The sequence below is a fragment of the Amblyomma americanum genome, chromosome 9 (assembly GCF_052857255.1).
Source record: "Amblyomma americanum isolate KBUSLIRL-KWMA chromosome 9, ASM5285725v1, whole genome shotgun sequence".
Classification (NCBI taxonomy): Eukaryota; Metazoa; Arthropoda; class Arachnida; order Ixodida; family Ixodidae; genus Amblyomma; species Amblyomma americanum.
The window spans coordinates 53,963,790-53,986,486 of NC_135505.1; positions in this window are offsets into that span (position 1 = coordinate 53,963,790).

The following is a 22,697-nucleotide window of genomic DNA, read 5'->3' on the forward strand; positions in this document are numbered from 1 at the left end:
ACAGGCAATTTATTGTTTTGCAACTAACTATTTAGTTTACTTATATGAATTATAAATATTTATTTTAGACGGCAAATTGCATTTGAAGAGTTGTCAAGCACTTTCAGAAACCTCCATTCCATCATTTCCGGTTTAGGGTTTGGTTTATGGTTTATGGGGGTTTAACGTCCCAAAGCGACTAAGGCTATGAGAGACGCGGTGGTGAAGGGTTCCGGAAATTTCAACCACCTGGGGTTTTTTAACATGCACTGACATCGCACAGCCCACGGGCCTCTAGAATTTTGGCTCCATCGAAATTCGACCACTACAGCAGGGATCGAGCCCGCGTCTTTCGAGCCAGCAGCCGAGTGCTATAACCACTGAGCCACTGCAATGGTTGCCATCATTTACGATAAAAATCCGTCACAGGTGTCTGTTTCCCAGCTCCAAAGAAAGTCTGCTAAATACAAAAACAAACTCCGTGACTAGCGCATTCGCAAACCACGATCGTGCTGCTCTCAAGCATAATTTGAACAAACAAAATCGCCTGCAGTCTTGACTCGACAGCCCCGCACCACCGGCAGGCCGATATTGGCGGTGGTTTCTCGTCTTCGTCAGCCAGTTTGCAGACATTACTGTGCGAGTTGGCGCCGCCAAGATATCGACCTGCCGCTCGGGCTGGGCTGTCGAGTCAAGGCTGCAGGTGATTCGATCGTTCAAACCAGGCTTGAGAGCAGCACAATCGTGGCGCGCGAATACGCTAGTCACGCAGTTTATTTTAGTATTTCGTGGGCTTTCGTTCACACAAAGCAGAATCTTCCCGCATGGTGACAGTTAAACAACGAAATTTAGACAATAAGTGGATGTCTTCCGCAATACTGGAAGCCATTAAAGAAAAGGATCTGCTCTGGGCTCGATCAAGACGTGCCCCAAACTGTTCTCAGCTACGACTGCAGTTTAAACGTGAACGAAACCGTGTCAATGCCATGATCCGTCTGGCCAAGCGCAACCACTTTAGGTCTCAGTTTAATGACGCACGTTTTAACAGCAAGAAAACATGGTCATTGGTGAATAGTCTGAAAGGAGGGAGCGCTGCTATCTACAATGATACATATTTCATCTCGCATTTTCATAAAGATGGACAGAGCATTGCGAATGACTTCAACAATTTTTTTTCTCTGGTCTCTGGTGCATCTCGAACCCCTCCTACCGACTTTCCTATGCCTCTCAGTGTGATGGAATCTGCTTTCCTTCCTGATTTTACTGAAAGTGATTTAAGGTGTATACTTTTCAGTCTTAAACGTAGCAAATCTCCTGGTCATGACGGCCTCACGATTTCTGAATTGTGCAGAAACTTTGAAGTGATTAAAGGTGTTCTACTAGTTATCCTTAACACTATCAGTTCTACTGGTATAATACCTGCTTCAATGAAAATTGCTAAAGTTATACCTTTGTACAAGGGTGGCTCCAGAAACATTATGAGTAATTACCGACCTATCTCTATTCTACCATGCATTGGCCAAATTTTTGAGAAGCATCTATTAGTCACCATGACGAATTTTTTGAATACGCACAGTGTTCTATCACCTTGTCAGTACGGCTTTATAGCAGGAAAAGGAACAACGGTTCTTCTTGAAGAATTCTCTGACGTGCTAAATTCAGCTTTTGATAAGAATCAAGTCGCATGTTCTCTTTTTCTGGACGTAAGCAAGGCTTTTGATAGCATCTGCCACGTTCTTTTGCTTGATAAACTTTCTGCGCTGGGATTTCGAGGTTCGTTTTTAGAACTGCTTACTAACTTTTTACAAGATAGGCGCCAATATGTGTCGATTTCAAGATTCCATAGCGATTTCACGGCAATTACCTCTGGAGTCCCGCAGGGTTCTATATTGAGTCCTTTATTATTCAATCTATACGTTAACGACCTTGCTACCAGTGTGCCACCTTTGCTGTTTCAGTATGCTGATGACACTGTTATTGTTGCATGTGCAAAGAAATACACTGATACTGTTACAGCACTACAGATAGCAGCTATTAAAGTCATGGACTGGTTTAAGTTTAATCTTATTAATGTTAATACTTTTAAAACAAAACTGATCTGTTTTCATAACCCATTAAAACAAGTTGAATTGACTGACCCTGTTTATTTGCATACTTCCTCTTGTTTTAATTGCAACTGTGTACCAGTAAAATATGCGCATTCGGTCAAATATCTTGGCCTGATCTTCGACAGCGATCTCTCTTGGAACTCGCACCTTTCTTTTGTTTGCCAAAGGCTTCGTGCTGTATCGTGTGTCCTGTATAACATCAGATATTTTATGCCTTTTTCTGTCCGTAAATGTGTTGCACATGCTCTAGCCTATAGTGTACTTAGGTACGGAATTACTGTTTATGGTCATTGCACAGTTCGCTGGCAACGCAGGGTGAATTCGCTTTTGCGTTTGCTTCTAAAGAATATTGCTTACGACCTGTCCATTGGTAATGACATTGATATTTTAGAAGACTAAAGCTTCCAAGTTTTAACTCTTTATTAACAGAAACTATTGTGCTAAAACACTTCTGGTACAGTCAGTTCACCGTTCCATATGTTCCTGCTCGGGATTTAAGACCAAAATACCGTTATTGCATTCCTCGCTCCTCAACCCGGTACGGAAAGCGCACACGCCATTACTATGTACCTGCCTGTTTCAATAGCTTGCCACCTACTGTACTCCGCATGAAAACTAAATACACCCTGAAAAAAACTTTGCGGTATGTCTCCGCGCTGCTTCCTGCCCCGTAGTTATTTCATCTATTTATTGTATTAATTTCAAATTACTGTAATCTCTCTTGATGTTGTAATAGTTATATATTTGTTTCACTATGTTTTGGTGACCTTTTTCTTTTGCAAAGTTCATTGCAACGTCTCTATTTTCCTTTGTTTTGCCAATGTTCGCTGTCTGCCAGGCGCTGCCACTCAAGCCCTTTGAGGCTTTGGTAGGCCTGATTTATGTTGTCTGGCAATTGACATGAATAAAAGTTCTATCTATCTATCTATCTATCTAGTTCGAGCCGGGAAAAAAGATGCACGTGAGGGTTTCTTTATCATAATTGATAAAAATGGGGGTTTTTGAAGGTGCTCAACAACTCTTGAAATGCAATTTGTTGTCTACAATTAATGTTTATTAATTTAGGTAACTAAATTATTAATTACTTGCGAAACAAAACATTGCCTGTGGTGCACAAGATGTCTGTCACAAATATGCAACTGGTTTTACTCGCCTGTCTCTAATAATTTTTTTAACGTGTCGCTCCAGTTAGCAGGGACACCCAGTATATCAATACATATGGTGGAATTTGACTCTGAATGCAAAAAGTGTTTGTGTCGACACAGGTTTTGATTCAAGTCACGATTTCTCAGGGTAAATTTAAACACGATTTGCTCGTGAAAAGGGCGAAGTAGAGTTTGAAAAGCCTCATCCCAGCGCAAACCCCCGTCAGACAATAGGCACAATAAAGGCTTTACTATGACTGCATAAATTTTTTTTGATCAATGAAACGATGTAGGAAAGCAGAATTGAAGTAGCACAGGAAAATACAAGTGCTGACTTTGAGCCGTCCTGTAGTAATTATGTCTAATTTCAACTTCACTGGCCACCACTGTGCACAAATCATGTTTTTTGCTGAATATTTTTTTACGATTCATAATTACGACCACTTGCCTTATGAAAAACTCTGCTTGGAAACAAAAGTGTCCGTAATAAGATGCACAACTGCACTGACTGTTTTATTGACTGTTCTATTGGTCTACAGAAATAACCCTGGGACACAAATTCTGTCAATGAACAATTCTCGAATAAAGATTACTTTTGAGAAAAAAGAGAGGTTGAGGTATTATGTCGGTGCTTATTGGCTGACATGATACCACGGAATCCTTGCCAACACATAAAATATCTTGGAGACTCGTAATGTGAGAGTTCTTTCAGAACAGCGGATTAGTTTTTGACAGTGCGTCCACACCTGTCATAGCCCAGCTTGCTAGACTATTGCAACAAAATATGCTCCAATTCATTGCAGTAGTGCAACTGCTGCTAATAGATCACCTGAGCAAAGCAAGGGCTAGCTTGGCCCCTCATGTGCAAAGAAAACCACTCTGCAGCATCTTGCTATTGTGACATTCGCCTTGTTAGCTCTTTTTATGAGGGCGGTCGTGGGGCCATCCCCGAGAATGTAAGAGCTATAGCTTTTACATTCTCGGGGATGGCCCCACGACCGGCACACAAAAGTCTTGTGTCATGAATAGCTGCAGTGCTTCTGTGTTAGCAATCATTGAACAGGTCTGCGTGCACTTTCATGAATAACAAGCAAGAAAAAGACATGCAGTCTTAGTCACTTCACAACCTGTGACAATTTTTCGGAGCATTTTTTTAATAAACAGATGTGTTTGCCGATTGAGGAAATTCACTGGGTCCAGATTACTACCCTCAAGATGCTGGTCATTATTAATGTTTGAAAAATATTTATGCACCTAAGTAACGTATCCTAATTTCAAGAAAGCAACTTTCGAATATAAATTATCAACGCCTAACTCTTTGAGCGCAAGCACCAAATTCTAACAAAATCTGACTACAGTTGTAAATTGTAACATAAAAGTACCAGGATTGCGAAATAAATGCACAACGGATCGTGGAATCAGGTTTTGCTTCGAAAACGAACATTCTGAAAGACGAGATATTTGGGACAAAATGTAATGGATGAAAATCGTGGTGGTTGTGGTGCCAAGCCCACTGCTTTGAAATACTATTAAAACTGTGTTCCTTAGTTGGAAAAAGAAAGCATCACATTTACAACACGAAAAGTACTCAGTTCACAAAAATAAAGGAATTACTGCAAGGCATAGGGCATTCTCAGAATAAGCTTCTATGATGCTGCATACGCAGTTGAGTTCATAGCTCCCGAAGGGGTTAATATCAGGTAAGAGAGCTCCCAAATAATTCATTTTAGTCAGCTGCTTTTTGCCTAATTTTGAAACATTTCTGCATGCCATGCCACCTGATCATGTAATGCCAGGTTATGATAAATGAAATCACGTTTTTTTTCTTGCAGAACCATGCGCTACGTCCCAAAATATGAAGTGGCGATCAATAGATGATCAATGAGCATTTTTTATAACTGTGTGCATCATGTACAAAGAAAACTGTTCTACTGGAGCTAAGCCATGCCACACTGCTTTCAAAATAACCATGATAGGCTGCCTTCCATTGTGAAGTGTAGACAGCATTCACACCATTGCCATGACTACATTACGAAAGTGAACCAGAGGACAATTATACTTACTTTCATAGCAAGATATGTTTCAGTTATGCGAAATCTGAACTACAAGCAAGCAGGATATCCCAAGTTTTGTGATTAACCAGCAAAGCAGGCAGGAGCAAAGAATTCGGTACTTCTCTGAAAAATGGTGTGAACATGTGACAGCAGCAGTTTGGCACCAGCTGTAAGGCCCATTTCCACCCTGCATTTGGCCACCTGTCTAAGCACTAAGTTCTCTGTGTCCTCAATGTGTATTGTGAGAGCATACAAGACCTCTCTATGCTGGCTCATTACTTAACAGTTATGACAGACACAAGTAGGAAGAGAAATGACTCCGCCCTCTCCTTCACAAGGCAGGGCAGGAGAAACACTGATGACATGATCATGATTTCTGAAATGAGAAAAACCCGGATTTGCAGTATCAGAACAGTGCCATAATGAGCAATGACAATATAAGATCGAAAACTCCAATTCTATACTTATTTCAAATTGCGATGCAACAAACACTAAAAAGTTAATTGGCTAAGACGTATGTAGCTAAGTCCTAAAGTGCTTGAAGAGCTTCCTTTGATCTGTTACCAAAGTAGTGGCTATTAAATGCAAATACATCATTTTGGCACTATGCAGAGTGCTTTGACCTTTCAGTTTATTTTTGTTACTTTTTTGTTGAATCTCTGAAGAGCATCCGAGTCTCTCTTCAACAGTTCGAACCATTTCTTCAAGGTTCCGTTTTTTCCTAGCAACTTCGAGCGTTTTTTCTGAAAAGCGTGCGAGCTCGCTTTTAAACTTCTCACGCAGTGAGGTGTTCGTGATCATATGGAATTCCATGTGAACCTGCAAAAACGGAACAGAGGGAAACATCACGCGTGTATGATTTTTAAACACTAATGTAGCACACAAAGCAAATGAACAAGGTCTGAAGGGAAGCCTCAGCGTGCTAGCTATCCATAAGAGTTGAAAGGAAGCGTCAGGGTGCAAACTAATGTTTTCACAAAAGGAGTTGTCTTCACAGTTAGTTCAAAATTGCACGCTAAAGCCACAAGTCAGCATATTAGCAAGTAATTAAAAAACACATGCAAAACAACTTGAACGCCCTCTAAGTAGGCAGTGCTGAGAAGGCAGCGAGCTCTTTTGTTGAGCGGCGGGCCTTTTTAAGATGAAGCAGTATGAGCATTTGCATGAGCCCCACAATAGTACTGTCTTTACTATATTAAAACATTGACACTCACTTTCAATACAACAAAGCGTTGCTTCTCACCGTAAACCCTGTTGTTTTATTGCTAACTTGCCAGCTAGGCGGCACTATTCCCCTTTTCAAAAAAGATGCTCTGCCACTACTTTGACGCTTACAAGGTACTGTGGTGCGTCAGCGATGTTAACTATGAATCTTTCGAGGCTATGTCGCGCAACTGCGACACTGACAGTCCAGCTCTGATATTGTGCATGTTATACACATTATACCATACTATACGTGGTTGAGTGGTCACACACTTCAGTTGTGACTATTTGCTCCGTTTTCTACCTCTCTTTGTTTTCTCTTTGACCCCAAAAGTGATTGTGAAGTCGTTGGCGTCACACCAATGCTGTTCTCTTTTCGATGGGGGAATAACCCCGCCTAGCATTGTCACATGGTGTGTAGGTAAATTGGAAGAAGATGTAGTGCTTGCTCTATATGTTATCCACTTGCCTGGCTGCTTGTAATAAAACAACCTAACAAATACGTGAAAATTTCGTTCACGAAGACAACCTAGTTTCAATAGTATCCCGACCACTTTTGTCCTTGATCTCTAAGCACCTTCAGGTACCGTACCAAGCTTTGATGTTGCGCACTACTTAGGACTACCGTGCAGTATCAACATGGCCAAGACGAGAAAAAATTAGCTGAGCTTTAACGATTGCTGAACCTGGTTAGAGAGTGAAAGCTGTGGTGTATCGGGCAAGTAGATGCGGCTTGGCATCTGTAACTTCGAGTGCGTGCCGTACAATGGATGGGCGGCGCGCCCACCCTGCCACTTTGGCTGGTGGCACTTAAGTTAATGGTTGATCATGATAAGTTGGTCACCTAATGAATGCTGCGGTCTATTCTACCGCCCTCTATCGGCAAATTGAAAGGTTAAGCGGTGCGACACCATGGTGGACCAAATATGGTAAGGCCTATAGCCACACTTGACCTCTGGCTTACTTGAAGGTTAACCGGCAGCCACACGGCGAAATAGGCTTTATCTAGCATAGAGAATCTTTCACTTCAAAAGGGTTTAAACACGCCACCGCCTGTGTTTGCGTCCTTTTCTCGTCTCGTCCATGCTACTACTGCCTTGTAGTCCCAAGTTACAGAACCAACTAGCCAGCCACTATTTTTATGCACAATGCAGTTCTGCAACACCATTAATTTTTTTGTATAGGAGCTTTCCACCATTAACCGGATGAGTCAAAAAACAGTCTCAGCACCCAGTAACTATGTGGCCTTAATAGCACATAGCTGGCATATCTCATCACCAATGTTCAAATTTGGAGCACAGCAGCCTTTCCACACTTGATTGATGATTACTTGTTATTACAACCAGTTTTTAGCTCTGGCCGGTGTCAGAAGGAAACTATTTCTAGCACACATCTTTGTTAACTGACTTTTTTAGATAATAAATGAACCAGTGCATTGCATTGTTCTGCTCCCTTTTACAGCCGCATGTTGTCTCCTTGTCCATTTTCATCTTCAAGTCAAGTGCGAAATGGCTGCTGTGCTCCAAATGTGAACATAGGTGATGAGATAAGCCAGCTATGTACTATTAGGTCCATATAGCCATTTTAGTCACAGCAACACAAGAAACCTAAGCACTATATATAGACCAGTAAGTGCTAAAATAAAATTAGCAGCCCATGGGAATTATCTACGGGAAGTGCTATCAAAGTAACTTGTGATGTTAACTTTTCAGTTGTAGCTTTGAGACAACATGCTAGGTGGCCAAGGGAACAAATAAGCCTGTAAGTGCTAAATAATTGCAATGGAGCAGTATTTACCATCTCGCTCAAGGCGAGGCCCGGGTATTTACCGACTATCACCATGATGGGTGGAGCGCTATTAGCAATCCACTTTCTGCGGTCTTGAAATGTCCTCGCCATGCAGTCGGAAATCAGAGTAAAATCTGGCTTTGGATGTGGCCAGCTCTCTCTTCCTAGCCTCAATGTGGCTGGCAATAGAATCTTCGTCTTCGCCATCATCAAGATTACAAATCTAAACAAATTCAGGCATAAAATACATCAGGAGAGGTAAAATTCACATTCATTACCTAAACCGAATTGCCAATACATATAGCAGAAGGACGTGAAGCTCCGTGAATGGTAGGAGGAGTGTCGAGTGCCGTCGTCCTCCGCCTCTTTAGAGCATTACTTTCTCCAGATGCCAGCCTGAGTTTCCTCCTCTCAAACTTCGCTTTGAAACGAAGACCTTCACGCCATGAGTCCTGAAAATTGCCTCATTGTCATATTGTCTAAGCATCATATCTTAGGTTTTATAGAACAAGGCATGTATCATACATGGCTTCTACACTTGTGGTAAAACTCTAGTAGAGTATGGAATGACACTACAGTTTTAGCACAAGTGTAAATCCATATATTGCAGAAAACTTGAAAAGAAAGCTTTATGGCAATAAACTTGTGATTGTTGTTTATTTTAGACAGGAATTCACATCAGAGTGCACTGATTATGGTGGGCATTTGTTGGATGCATCTGATCTTTGCAACTAAGTCTACCAATCAAGATCGATTGTGTTCCTATTTGTAAAAGCACACCATAAACAACTGATGGTTGCTTACATACCCTCTCTCTGTAGCATCTGCCAAAACGGGAAATTTCGCAACAAGTGCCTTGGCCCCCTCTTCATGAAGCTTCCTAGGGTAGCTAATGTAATATGAAACAAAAAAGAACCCATAGTGACGCACGAAGCAGCAATAAAAAATGTTGTACAGCCACATTTTGCAAAATCTGAAAGTAGTGCTTTAAGTAAAATGCCACCTGTAATCTCAAATTATTTCTCATAGTCAACATCTGTGCATAGTTGTTTACACAATTCTACACTTGACTCTTAGAAATACAATATATATGCGAAGTACAGTAGTGCACCCTTTATTACTGATCGTATTAAAATGAGTCACTCAAATTATACACAGCTCTTAGAGAAAGCAACATTTTTCAGTGTATTTACCCCTCAATAACATGACAGGTTGCTGTTTAGAAAACAGACAGAGTGAAAATATACATAGCCCACTATATATGTCCATGAAATTTTGTTGAACTCGTATGAACAGCAATGGAAGCAAGATATTGACTCCCCTAACCATGTATTTGCTTTTCTGAACCCAGAGTGCCGGATACAGCTGTCAAATCTATTGTAAAAGATCAAATTCTATAGTGAGGAACATTTATCATGCCTTCATGCTGTACAGTTCAAAGCAGTTGGCTTATGTGCTTTTCGTATTCTGCAACATACTGAATAAACACCTGTGAACAAAGCTTCCTTGGCAGCTCGAACTAGATTGATATGTTCAGCATTATCAGCTGTTTAGGTGCAGATATGTACTAGAGAATCATGAGGTATGAAAAGGTGTAGTAGGGCGGACTCTATTGGTCGTTCAAAGTTGGCTCCACAAGAAGCTTGAAAATAATGACGTAATGCACTTCCATTTTCCAAAATTTTAACTCACTGCATGCAGCTATGCTAAAGCTGACCTTTAGAATAATTACAAGGACACAGAGGACAAACTAAAGTTAGCCAGCATCAATATATTACCGCATTATAAAAAAAAAGGGTCTCGCACTGAAAACAGCTAGAAAAGCCAAAAATAAATTATGTACAGGTGTGGCCATCATTGCAGAGTCAAGTAAATTGTGTGGCATTGATAGTTTTTTTTTCAGCATAAATACCCATGCCTTGGCTATACCACCATTCACTCCTAAGCACTAATCACAGAGCCTTTTCAAGTGTAGGTTATATCAGTTTGGATCGAGTGGTCGGAAAATTTTAAATGCAACTCTCTCAATGATACAAGCATTTTTGGCTGCCAGACAAACGTCAGAATATCCAGAAAGAGCTGTAAAATCAAATTTTATTGAGAACAAAATTTTGATGGCGCTCTCCTCAGTGCCCCTTGGGGTTTTCCGAAGAGATATTCTTTTCTTCTTCATTCGTTATAGTGTAAGACTTGCTTTATGCGTAGTCTTGTTTAAGAAATGAAGTGTACACAATAGCGAGGCACGACTACACCATTATGCTTCCTTGACAATATAAATTGCTCAGGCTGATAAAATTATTGAATTCCTTACTCTGTAGTAGTAGGCAAGATACTGTAAGTTCTCTCACTGGGCAAAAGAAGAATTAGCTTAACCCTTACTCCTGCTTCTTTACCCTTGACAATAAGTGCCTTTCACAGTGCTCTGTAAATTTATTTGAGCTATATTCATTCCATGAAGTTTAGTCTTTCGTGGACCAATCTCAGAGCACGAATCTAAATTCACGCTTTGGGACAGCTTATCATAACCAGTGCAAATGACAGCACATGGTGAAGAGAATGAAGTGACGCCAAGACTAACAACTGAAGTATTAATGAAACATGCATAACAAGCTACCCACCGGAACCAAACAGAGAGAACAGATGTACTATCTCTAGGCATGGCCAAAGAAAGCCAACTCTTTTATCTAGCAGTGCTCGACTGGCTTATGCATGTGCTGCCCTGGAAGGAAATTTAGAGTGAGTCCATATAGAAAAAAAAATTTCTTCCCTGCATTTGAATATCACACTAGAGTGACAGAGACAAATTTCACTAGCAATTCTCACCAAAACAGAAGCAGATGAAACAAATACTCATTTTGTTACATACAAGAGATGCTTACTGTATTGCACGGTCATGCACACATTCATCTGGGTGCCCCGTCTCTCAGGCCACATGGTAGTGACATTCTACAAAAATGGCCCCTTCTGCTCATGGCTGGTGCTGGTTAGAATGCCAAATGCAGTGGCTTCTTGAACAAACAGCGCGAACAAAGACGAGCACAAAAGACAAGAAAGCGAACGACACGGCCCAACTCTCCACCTTGGCTCACAGTTCAGTCACCGGTCCACACGCAATTTATTTGCAGAACTGCGTTTGCTTCCCATACGTGAAAGGCGTGAGCGAGACGCTGGCTCCAATTCTCGGTAAAGAAGGGGTGCTAACAACACACAAAGCGACTACCACCATCGGATGCCTTCTACCCTGCCCGAAAGAACATCACCGTAAAGAAAGGGACCAAGGTGTTGCATGCAATATCCCCGGCTTTGTACGCCCAGCCACGTACGTAGGGGAAACGAAGAACTTCGCGACAAGAATGAGGCAACACAAAGCGGACGTCCGACAAATGAACTGTCAGCGCAGCGCTTTGGCCGAACACTGCGAGGCATGCGACCACCGAATTGACTTTCACAGCAATATTGTACTGGAAACCGAAGCTAACCCACGCAGGACGCTTCTACTCGAGTCGTGACACATCCAACAGACACAGAAGAATGTTAGTTGCTCCTTGGGGACACTTCCCTCTTCTTACATTCATGGTTTGCGGCCACTAACACGGAAGTCTTCAACACGAGGGCTTAAAAAGCCAGGCGGCGCCTCGCCCATAATCATGTCATGTAGAAGGGACCGAGCCATTCCTGAAAAGTCGTGTTTTTTCCAAACCTAATTTGTTTGCCGTCAATCATCTTCCTACTAAATTAAGATAAGTTTAATTGCTAAACATTTTTGTAGAGCCACTGAATTACTCTTTGCCGTTTTGCAAAATACTGGCCGGGATAATGTTGCGCTATCCTCCCAACAATGTCAAGAGGCACAGCTGGCAGCTGAAAGAATGTTGGCACTGGTAACTCCTGAGCTTGCACAGGCGGTGTTTCAAAATCAATGACATCGACAATCCTGCACCAAGAAAGAGACATATATATAAAATGATGAAATATATGGTCTTTTTGAATGCTTGATTAGTTTAGAAGAGCAGTATATTTGTGTTTATGCTGCTGATTTATTTGCCAACATTACTTCAAAATATTGACCACTATTAAGCTATAGTAGTGTACATACCTGTACTATTATGTCTCAATGATTTTTAATTTTGCCTTGTGCTTAATTGCAAACTCATTTGGCATGTCAACGTACACTCCAAGGTCTTGATCAAAGACCTGTAGAACGAATTAATAAATTACTGAAGAAATTTATTTGTCAAAGGAGAGCACAAAAATATAGTGGCAGTAAGTACAGATGTTAATTGTACTGCACGTGCGGGCCAAATTGCACATTAATGGCCTTGCAAAACACACATAAAAGCTTTTTTTTGATGACACACACACAGACAAACACATTGCACATCACTTTACATTACTCTCTAAACTTTACTAACATTGTTCTCACTTCAAGTTTACTAATTAATAGAGCCTTGTTATGCCACTAACTATTTATACTAGTGAGCTTAGCTTGTAGGTCAACTGCATGGAATAATCTGAAGATGAATGTTTTGTTGTAGTTGGCTACATTAGGGTGGATGTTTATTAGCATAGTGTGTGCATATACGTAGTCTCATAACACCAGTTGTTAGCTTACATGAATACCATGCACAAGCCTATTGCTACAAAGAGTTGTGAGGTCTATGCATAATGAATAAACATAATTATCTGCCGGCGCAGATATCCACTTCAGGCGCCAATTAAATCTGCAGAAAGGAAAATTCTTTCTTTGTATAAATGATCAGTATACTAAGCAGAAGATCATATTTTATTCGCATCCACATTCGTTGACATGGCGCCTAAAATCTTATACGTTAACTTAAACACTTCTATATTTGCTTGCCTTTTTTAACTGATCGTTAGACATGAATAAATGTCTAGCTTTGAAAGCGCTTCCGGGAATTATTCTGTAGTCCATGACTCATAAAATAGATAAAAGCAGACATTCTGTGATGAAAGGCAGATGAAATTTCGGTATTTTGAGCACCGAAAGTAGCATTAGATGCGCAGCCTTCACGTCGCCACCGTTGCGTAATTAACGTGTTCAGAAGTTGGACCCAATGGTTGCTTCCGTCATAACTAATGCTTCAAGTCTCGCTGCATCGAAAAGGTCTCGAGTGATCTGAGCACAGGTGGAAAGAGAGAAAGAGAGATAGCATCTTGCAGGCTGTTTTTTTGCAAAAAAAGAGAAATCATTTTTAAAGGTCACTGTGTGATCAATTTATGTCAGACCTGACTCAAACTGTTCCCTCGCTCTGCCAAAGTGCTAATTGTTGTTTTGTAGCCTTAAATCTGGGCGGCCAGGTGTGAGGTCGCAGGTTCCCGTTTTTCATCCCTCCTTGTGTAGTGCTTCCAAGATATATGCTTCTCCGTCTCGTGTTTTATAAAAATGTAATGATTCTTGCTAAAAACGGCAGCGAAATTTTCAAAACTTAGAGAAAAAAGCCTTCTGACTGACAGCCACTGAAAATGGTTGCTTCCTTCGAATTGATGCGTTCCACAATCTTGCACAGGTGGTATAGGACTCCTTTTTGAATATTGGCGGGGGCCTAAGGACTTCCAAGACCTTTACGAGTTTGACCACTGGCCATAGTGCACTGTATTTGTCAGCAGCGGCTCAGGTAAGTGGCGGTTCTCGGCGACCACCTGCGGGTCTTCATTGCTCGGTCGGCTGCGATTCTTTGCAGGTGCTTCTGCATTGGCTATTTTCATGAAAAACACTCCAGCGTTCGAGTCGCCTAATCTTCCCTTGGTACAAGCATAGTTTTCAACATCCGTAAGCAATAAGCAAATTTCCTACCATATGTGCACAAAAAATTGCGTGTTGCGGCGAGAAAATACCACTTTACTATTTTCAGCTTTTTGATGCCACATCTACATTTGTGGATGTGCCTCTGTGACCGTCCACCGCGGCACGATTTCTTTGTCTGTGACAATGAAAATTTGTGTTCCCTTTCTACATTAACCTATCGACACAATCCGTGCCCTAAATTGCATCATTCGCAATTATATATGAAAACAGAAGGCAAAAAAGAAAGCTTCAAAAAAAAAAACGGCGTGATGCACACATTTTCTTTTTTTTACAAACGCACTTCGGTGTAGCAGCAGGAGATGGCATCACGAACTTGACAAGGAGGGTAAAAATGGTAACAGTGCGGTATTCAAAAATGTAAATTTGCCTTGCGTGCAAAAATATGAGGAGGCATAGATTGCGCCCACATAAGTGGCCACAGGGCCTGAAGGAGATATATCGGCGTGTCTTGGAGGGGAAAAATGTAAGGGGGGAACATGAAAAAGTGGGGTTTCAATGGCTTCATCACAAAAAATTTCTCTATTGACGAGGAGAATTCTCCCATAATTTGGCCATTGTTGATAATGGGTGTGCACTGTTTCAGATCTTGTTTTAAATGGCTATAGACACCTGATATATTTGATTGGTTTCTTATTTAAAACAATGTATTAGAGATTAGAATGTATGCATGACGTTTGCTTACGACTGCAAAATAATTTACGATTGGAATTATTCCTTGGCGCTCTTGCGATTTGTTCAGCCAAGCGATGGCTGTGCCATGTAGTTCGTGTTAAGGTTTGTGAGGCACAGAAAAAAACAGTGTATTTAATCACTGATGTTTAGTTTTCATCCACTATAACACGTAAGTAAGCCTGCTTAAGTGCTTGATTGTCAACAAAAAATATATCATGAGTTCTATTTTGTTTTCCTCGTGCCTCACTTGACGTAAACATCACCTACTCATCAGAGCTATCATTTGGTCGATGAAACCAAAACAGAAAGAGCATCATGATGAAATCCAGTTATGAATTTGGCAGTTGTAGATGAATATCGCAAGGTGGTTCACGTATACTAACGTCTTACACATCAGTTTAAAGAAAAAAAACATGCATGCAAAAATTAGGTGTCTACAGTCGTTTAAACCATGGTGGAGTGAAAGGTTTGCTGCATGCTATCACACAGAACGCTACTTGTTAGTGTGACATTTCATTTGTTGGCAATGGCATTGGGCTCTCAACAAGTAATCCTAAATTGAAGGGACTGCTGCAAAACTTCCACCACCATATGAGTAAATTAGCATTTCTTAGAAAAACCCATTTTGCATGCAGCTCACTTCGGGCGCTACCCAAGTCAGCACTGTAGCGCACCTAAGTATATGTGAAAAGGCAACATGACACTTTTGGCTGTGAAGTTTATAGAATTCATGAAGTTGCAGAATGATGAGAAATAAATTTTAGTTCCGTCTTGATTTCTGACAATCTTTTGGGTATGTGGCTTCAGGCAGTGGCAGGAAAATGAAAACTACCATGTGAAAATAACTTAAGTGGCTTCCAGGTAAATAACCTTTGAAACATTTGTCTAAGAAGCTAACAGTGCCTACAGGCTATCGCAAAAATTTCAATAATAAACTTTTTTCAGTTGTAACTTTCTGCGAGGATATCATTTCCCTAAAGGCATACGAATTAATTATAATTTTCAGGAGGGGGGACCTAATTTATCTCTTGAGGCGCTCACGTGCTGCTAAAGAAATAATCTTACGCCAATAAGCTGGCTACTGCGTTCCCTGCGCGAGCTCGTGCCAAGCACAACTGCATTGCATTATGCGCGTGCTAGTCGCAACACCGACAGTCAAGCCTTAGGCAAGCTGGTAAAAAGAACGGGCGATAACTATACATGTCACGCAAAGTCCGCAAAAAAAAGAAATTGATGTTAAAATTATTCACCGTAATATTGAGTGTGGCAACAGCAATACCAGTGAAGACGTCACGGTGCTCGATATATTCCATGAGCTCTTGCCGTGTCAGCGGTGCGTCAAAAGACAGAACCATGCTGCGGTCGCGGAAGGAGAGCAGGCATTTTGATGTCATCTCGTTCGCTGACTCCGGACCTATGCCCGCGCGCTGTTTCCCGAGCTTTCTGGCTCATGCTGTTACCGCTCTTCCCGGCTCACGCTCTTCTCCCTCCCTTTTTTTTAATGCTTCGCGGTTAGATTCGCCGGCTCTTAACGACGCCAATTTCCCCGTGCTACTTCTTTGAAATGTTACGAACGTACTCTAAACAGAACTTACGTAGCATTTACACTTATTTGGTCGTGAAACATGAAAATAAATTATAACTTTTCGTTGCGTGGACAAAATTCGCGAAAATGCCGAAACGAAACCAGAAGTATACTGCACGGTAAATTTGCCCACCCTGGTACCGGCCGGGACCGGCAAGGTACGGCAGGTAACCCGGGTTACCTGCCGTGCCTGCGGTACCTTCGTTCTTGCTGCGTATGATTTCTTGCTATTTCATCATTGTGTAAAAAGGTGGCCTGCTCATTTCTCTCCGAACAAGGTTTTGCCGTTTGGTACACTCTCGGTTCGCGGCGGCGGTTCGACGTTGAAATATCTTCCGAACACCCTATAGCGCAAGCTTGATCGGTACGAGACCCGCGTGTGTGCCGTGCGTGTCGTGCCAGTGGATGCAGCAATGGGGGTTATATATTGCCCACGGTGCCCTTTTTTTCCGGCCAACTGACGAAAGTTGGGACTTACATAGTTTTAGCCCACAGTGCTGAGCCCAACTGCAGCGTGTACTGCGGTATTAATCGTTGTGCTAGCAGTTACACGAACTTTTCTTCGTACCGATCATATTTGTATCGATGTCACAGAAACGTGCTGGAAGAGAATGGTAGCTGTCAGCAATGCTCAGCGGCTCGCCAGCCTACTAACAATTCAGAATTGCCAAATAGAGCAAATTCCGAGGTTATACTGCAAGACAGTGAATGTGTTGAGGGCGAAGAAAGCATCACTGAACGCGGGAACGGCTCTCAGTATGGGAACACCTCTCACCCGCAAGACGAAAAAGGTGCTGTTTTCAATTCCATTGATCAACAAGAAGTAACAACTGCTCATGGTTTCCAATGCTTTCTGGCAGAAGCAAGGATTGCCATCTGGAATTTTTTTTTCAGTGTTTCAGAGCAGCATTGTCTTCCTCATACTGCTGTTCGCATGGTTTTTGCTGAGTTGCAGCTGCTCTTTGAGTGTGTGCTTAAGGCATATGCAGATATCGTTTCACATGTCATGCAAATGCCATCAGCGTCTCCCGACATGGAGTCTCTTTTGAAGTGTAGGTTTATACTTGAGCTCTTCAGTGGAATTCACAGCAAGGACACTATAGAGCGTTATGCCAAAGAAATGTTTCCATATGTTCCATCACAAGAGGTGCTCTTCAGTCAAAATGCCAAATACCACTATATTTCGTTGCCTGATCTGCTGCCGACACTGTGCAATCCCTGACATTGTGGCCCACTTAGTCGCATCAAATGTCGAAGCTGATGCTCCCACTTTGTATAAAGATTACACAGATGGTCTTCTTTACAGGGAGCACCTGTTACCACTAATTAAGGAAGACGGCACGCATAGTATAATCATGTTACGGTACTCTGCCGAGATAGAAATTGCAAATCCAATATGAGCGAAACGAGGCATTTACAAACTGCTGGATATCTACTGCTCCCTATTAAACCTGCATGTGCGTTACAGGTCACAGCTACAAAGCATATATTTGGTCATGCTGGTGCGTTACAGCCATGTAAAGTCCTATGGCCTTGGTGTTGTACTGCTTCCATTACTAAATGACTTGAAGAACGTACATGAACGAGGCCTGCAATTTGACCTGTAGGGATTGCAAGCACGTGCAAAGTCGCTGGTTGTTTGCATCTGCGGAGATAAACTGTCGCTGAACCGCTTAAGGAGCTTTTCAACATGTTGCAGCAGTGGAAGTGTTTGTCGATTTTACATGGTGTTGTCAACACTTGACAAGCAAAACAAATGATTCACAGTGCACAGCACGCACAGCAAGCAGGCACCAACGCCGCGTTGAAGCCCTAGCAGTCAGTGATACAAACAAGCGCCTGTATGGCGTTACTGAAGCATCTCCACTGTTAGAAGTGCCTTATTTTGATGTGACACGCCAGCTGCCCCCAGACATAATGCATGGCATTCTGGAAGAATGGGCAGAATGTGTTCTGCTCCCGGTGCTCAAGGCACTTCTTTCATCTAAGCTGTGGCGCAGACAAGATCTGGATGAGGTCACTACTTTCTGCTTTGGGCATAATGATGTCAAAAACAAACCCCTTGAAAAAAATATGTCATTCATCACAAGCAATGCTGTGCTGAAAGGAACAGCATCAAGTAAGTGGTGCGCAATGAAGTTTTTCCCTATGATACTTAGCACAAAAGTACCAGAAGAAAATGAAGACTGGGAGCTATTCTTGCTGTTCCGTGAAATAATGGACATTAAATTTTCCTGGGACATACCATCTGAGCGTTTGGCCTACCTTGACGTCCTTTTTCAAACATTTTTGACTGAGTTTGCCGAGCGGTATGGCTCTGCTGCTGTAACTCCTAAGCTCCATTACATGACTCATTATGCAAGGTTTGTGCATGAGGTGGGGCCACTGGGGACCTTCTGGTAAATGGGCTTTGAGGCAAAGCACCAGGAGTTCAAGAAATTAGGTACAAGAGTAAACAATTACAGGAACGTAACACTGACCCTCGCCAGGCGCCACCAACTGGAGCAGAGTTACCAGCTTCACACCTTCCAGCTGTACGAAGGCCTTGTAACAACGCAGAGCAAACCTATTAGTCAAAACATCCTACCGGCATGTGCTAAGCAAATGTTGCCTGAAAATGCTTGTGAATTGAAATCTGCAACTATTGACCATAGCCACTACCGGTATGGGAGTGTTGTAGTGGTGCCGAATCGGGACAACCCAGAGTTTTACGTGGTTGAACGCCTGTTTGTTGCTAAGGGCAAGCTGTACCTTTTGACAAGAACTTTAGTGTTGGAACATTTTGACAGGCACCGATTCTGTTACTGTGTCAAGCGGTCAGATGAACAGCAAATGCAAGAGCCTACAGAAAAGTTTCACCACCAGCTGCTCGACATGTATGGCCAAGGCGACATTGTTCCGAAGTGTGAGATTTGGTGAACTTACTGTCATAGTTTCTACATATTTCAAGCTGAAGCTTAGCAGTCATACAGCAGTTTGAACTGAAACATTTCCCCGATTTCTGCTGTACCGTTGCTTGCCCCTTTCAGTAAAATTACTGACCTTTGACTTGAGATCTCTCGCTGCCTTATTTTTAAACCTAAAGATGAGGGTAGAATGAACAAATGTACTATGTTTTTGCAGTTGGTTTACTCTTGAAAAATTTTTCCTCATTGAACCTGAGGATTTGGAAAGTTTTCATTTGAATGTACAGGTCATGCACTGCTAAAGTGAGCATAGAAGCGCATCATGGAGTTTATCACAGCACCACAGTGTCCCCCCAAGTGAGTAAATTGCAAATTGTGGAGTTTTTGTTCTGAGGCGACTGATCAGCTATGTGGAACGCCACAGTGGAGAGCTCTGCATTAGTTCAGGCCCGTAGGAAAATTACATGCCGCAATGGCGAAGCATGGTCTTATCTAGGTGGTTAATCAGGCGACTAGAGTACAGGTGCAGAGCACCTGAATATTGGATTTACTTTTCCTACCTGACGGCATTTTTCAGCACAAAGTCAACATAGAGGATGGAATATCAGATTATAAAGCTGTTCTACTAAATATTAGGCTGGATAAGAGCATAAAATTCAACAAAACTGTAACTGTTTAGAATTTTAACTAGGCAGATGATTTTCCAAATACTTGACAATTATAGCTTGCCCTTGACGTAATCTCCAACAGTAGTCATTTAGGTACTTGGTAGTTGGATGGACATATTTCAAAGCTATTGTTCATGACTGTATGTCTGAGTTTACACCTGCTGAAATCAGATGGGTTATCATCATCAGCTTGACTATGCCCACTGCAGGGTAAAGGCCTCTCCCATGTCTCTCTAATTAACCCTGTCCTTTCACAGCTGCGCCCACCCTATCCCTGCAAACTTCCTAATCTCGTCTGCCCACCTAACCTTCTACCACCCACTGCTATGCTTGCCTTCTCTTAAAACCCACCCCGTTACCCTTAAGGACCAGCGGTTATCTGGCCTTCGCAGTACATGCCGTGCCCAAGCCCATTTCTTCCTCTTCATTTCGACTAGGATGTCTTTAACATGTGTTTGATACCTGACCCACTCTGCCCATTTCATGTTTCGTCAACGTTACACCCATAATTTTTTTTCCATGGCTCGCTGTGTTGTCCTTAACTTTAGCTAAACCATTTTTTGTTAGCCTTCCCGTTTCTGCCCCGTAGGTGAGTGCCAGTAAGATAGCGCTGTTGCATACTTTTCTCCTGAGAAATATTGGCGAACTGCCATTCATGATCTGCGAGAACCTGCCATATGCACTCCACCCCATTCTATTCTTCCAGTTATTTCGCTCTCATAGTAGGCCCATGCGACTCTTTGGTCTGCAGCTCCGCAGCATCTCAGCTGCAAGTTCGTTCCTTATTCCTGACAGTGTGCGCCTTTGCTCATGCAGCCAGCGGATTAACTTACTTGAATGTGATTCCTGTGACTCGCTTTAGACGTTTCTTGATGAGGCTCGCAGGGTTTTCTGCATGCTCATGACAGTGGCAATGAAATGGGGCTGCGGGTGCTGCGCTTGACTTTATTTTAATTTCTGAAATTCGTCGTTTATGTATCGATTTGTAGTTTTCGTTGCGCACTTCTGTTTACAGTGCTCATTTTGAGGCCTAAAAATGATTCAAACTTCCGGACACATCGCGGCAGTGCTGGCGCTTGTATGCTACGATAGAGTTAATTGTGTCAATATACAAGCCTTGTAGAATAGCTTACGTCCCAGGCCAGCCACCTGTTGCGCACCACAAATACGGTTCATACCGATGCTCGCTTGCCGTCAGCAATTATCGCGGACGGTCGTATACCTCTCCGCCGAGGCATGCAACGAGATCGCGGATCGCTTTTGGGTGTACGTAAAGCGGCGAATGCTAGAGGCAAAGCGCCGCGATTTTACGCTATATATTTTGCCCCGTACGTGCCAGGGTGCACTCATCATTTCACTTCGGGGGGTCCTCGGACGTCCTTGATGCGCAGGTGTTGCACATCCCATTCCTATGAGCACTTAGTAACGCCGCTGAGGTCACATAGTAAACGTAGTAAATCCAAATTCGTGGACGAAATAGGAATCAGGTTTAGTTCTCAGTCTTTCGTCGCCCCCACCCGGCTCCAATAGCACCAACCTTCCGACGGCGCGGCGGCTCTGCCCGCCAGCCGCCGATCGCTTTGCTGAGGTTGCGAGACGAGCTTCTTCCATCGGACACAGTTTGCTTGCTTTATTGAGAGACGGTTGCGGTTGCCGTGCTCTGGTTTTAGTAATTAACACAATCGGCCTTGGACAGAGGGAGGCCGCCATGACAACTTCAAATACAGACGAACGGCTAGCCTTCCTGGTCCTTGCGGGCTCAACATTTAGTCCTTGAAATCTGCGTCCGGCACGCTTCTTCCAGCCGTTAGTCCTTTCGTTAGCCAAGAGGCATTGTCAGGGAATAACGGGCGCAGTTAGTCCCGAAAGGAAGAAAAATCGCTTAGAGTGTACTATTAAATCAACACATCGACACCTTCATTTTCATTTCGCAATGCTCGAAAATAAAGCCGGTGCTAACAATGGCAGCAGGCCACATACCAAATTCTTCATGCTAGCGAGCTTCTTCCATCATTTCCTTGAAAACTAATCTGCGCTATAAATTACAATACGTCTGGTATGTCCCACTACATGAATGCACGCGTGCTGTGCCCTATTTTGCTGCCATGCACAGGCACCAAGCTTTGGCAAAAAAAATTCTTCATAGATCCGTTTTAATGCACGTGTATTTCTTGCGATTGCTGACAGCGGAAGAAGTGACCAATGTCGACATGAAACAAAGCCTCCAGCTAGGGATTAAGCTTCTTCTGCTCTCGAGTACCAAAGAGCTCCATGAAGATATAGCTCCCCTCCAGGATTGAGAGTCCGGTTAATAAATGATCCTGGCTTAAACATCTCGGCCTGTTTTCCATTGTGATCCTCCTGTCGGTTCGTCTCTTTTTGTCTTAGCTGCCTATCACATTTCTGAGCGCTACCTTCCTGCCATAAAGGTAATGTTGTATAGTCAAGGACTTAGAAAAGGACCTGCTCTCATCTCACTCTCCAAACAGGCGACATGCATAAGCCAGGAGTGTGCAGTTTACTTCTTCTACTCGGTCACCGTCAGCACTGCTGCTCGGCGAGCCTCTTTAATATCCTTGAAGATGTAAAGAAAATCGCGCGAAGAGCTAGGACACAAGCAGAACACACAGGACAGGGCTAGCGCCACTCGGACTTAGGTGTTTTGCATAACTGCCTCACGTGCACTCAAGATGGCTCCAATATGGAGAGGGTAGAGTTTACTTCCAATGGCATCAGTATTCTTCGCAAGCAGTAGGACAGCA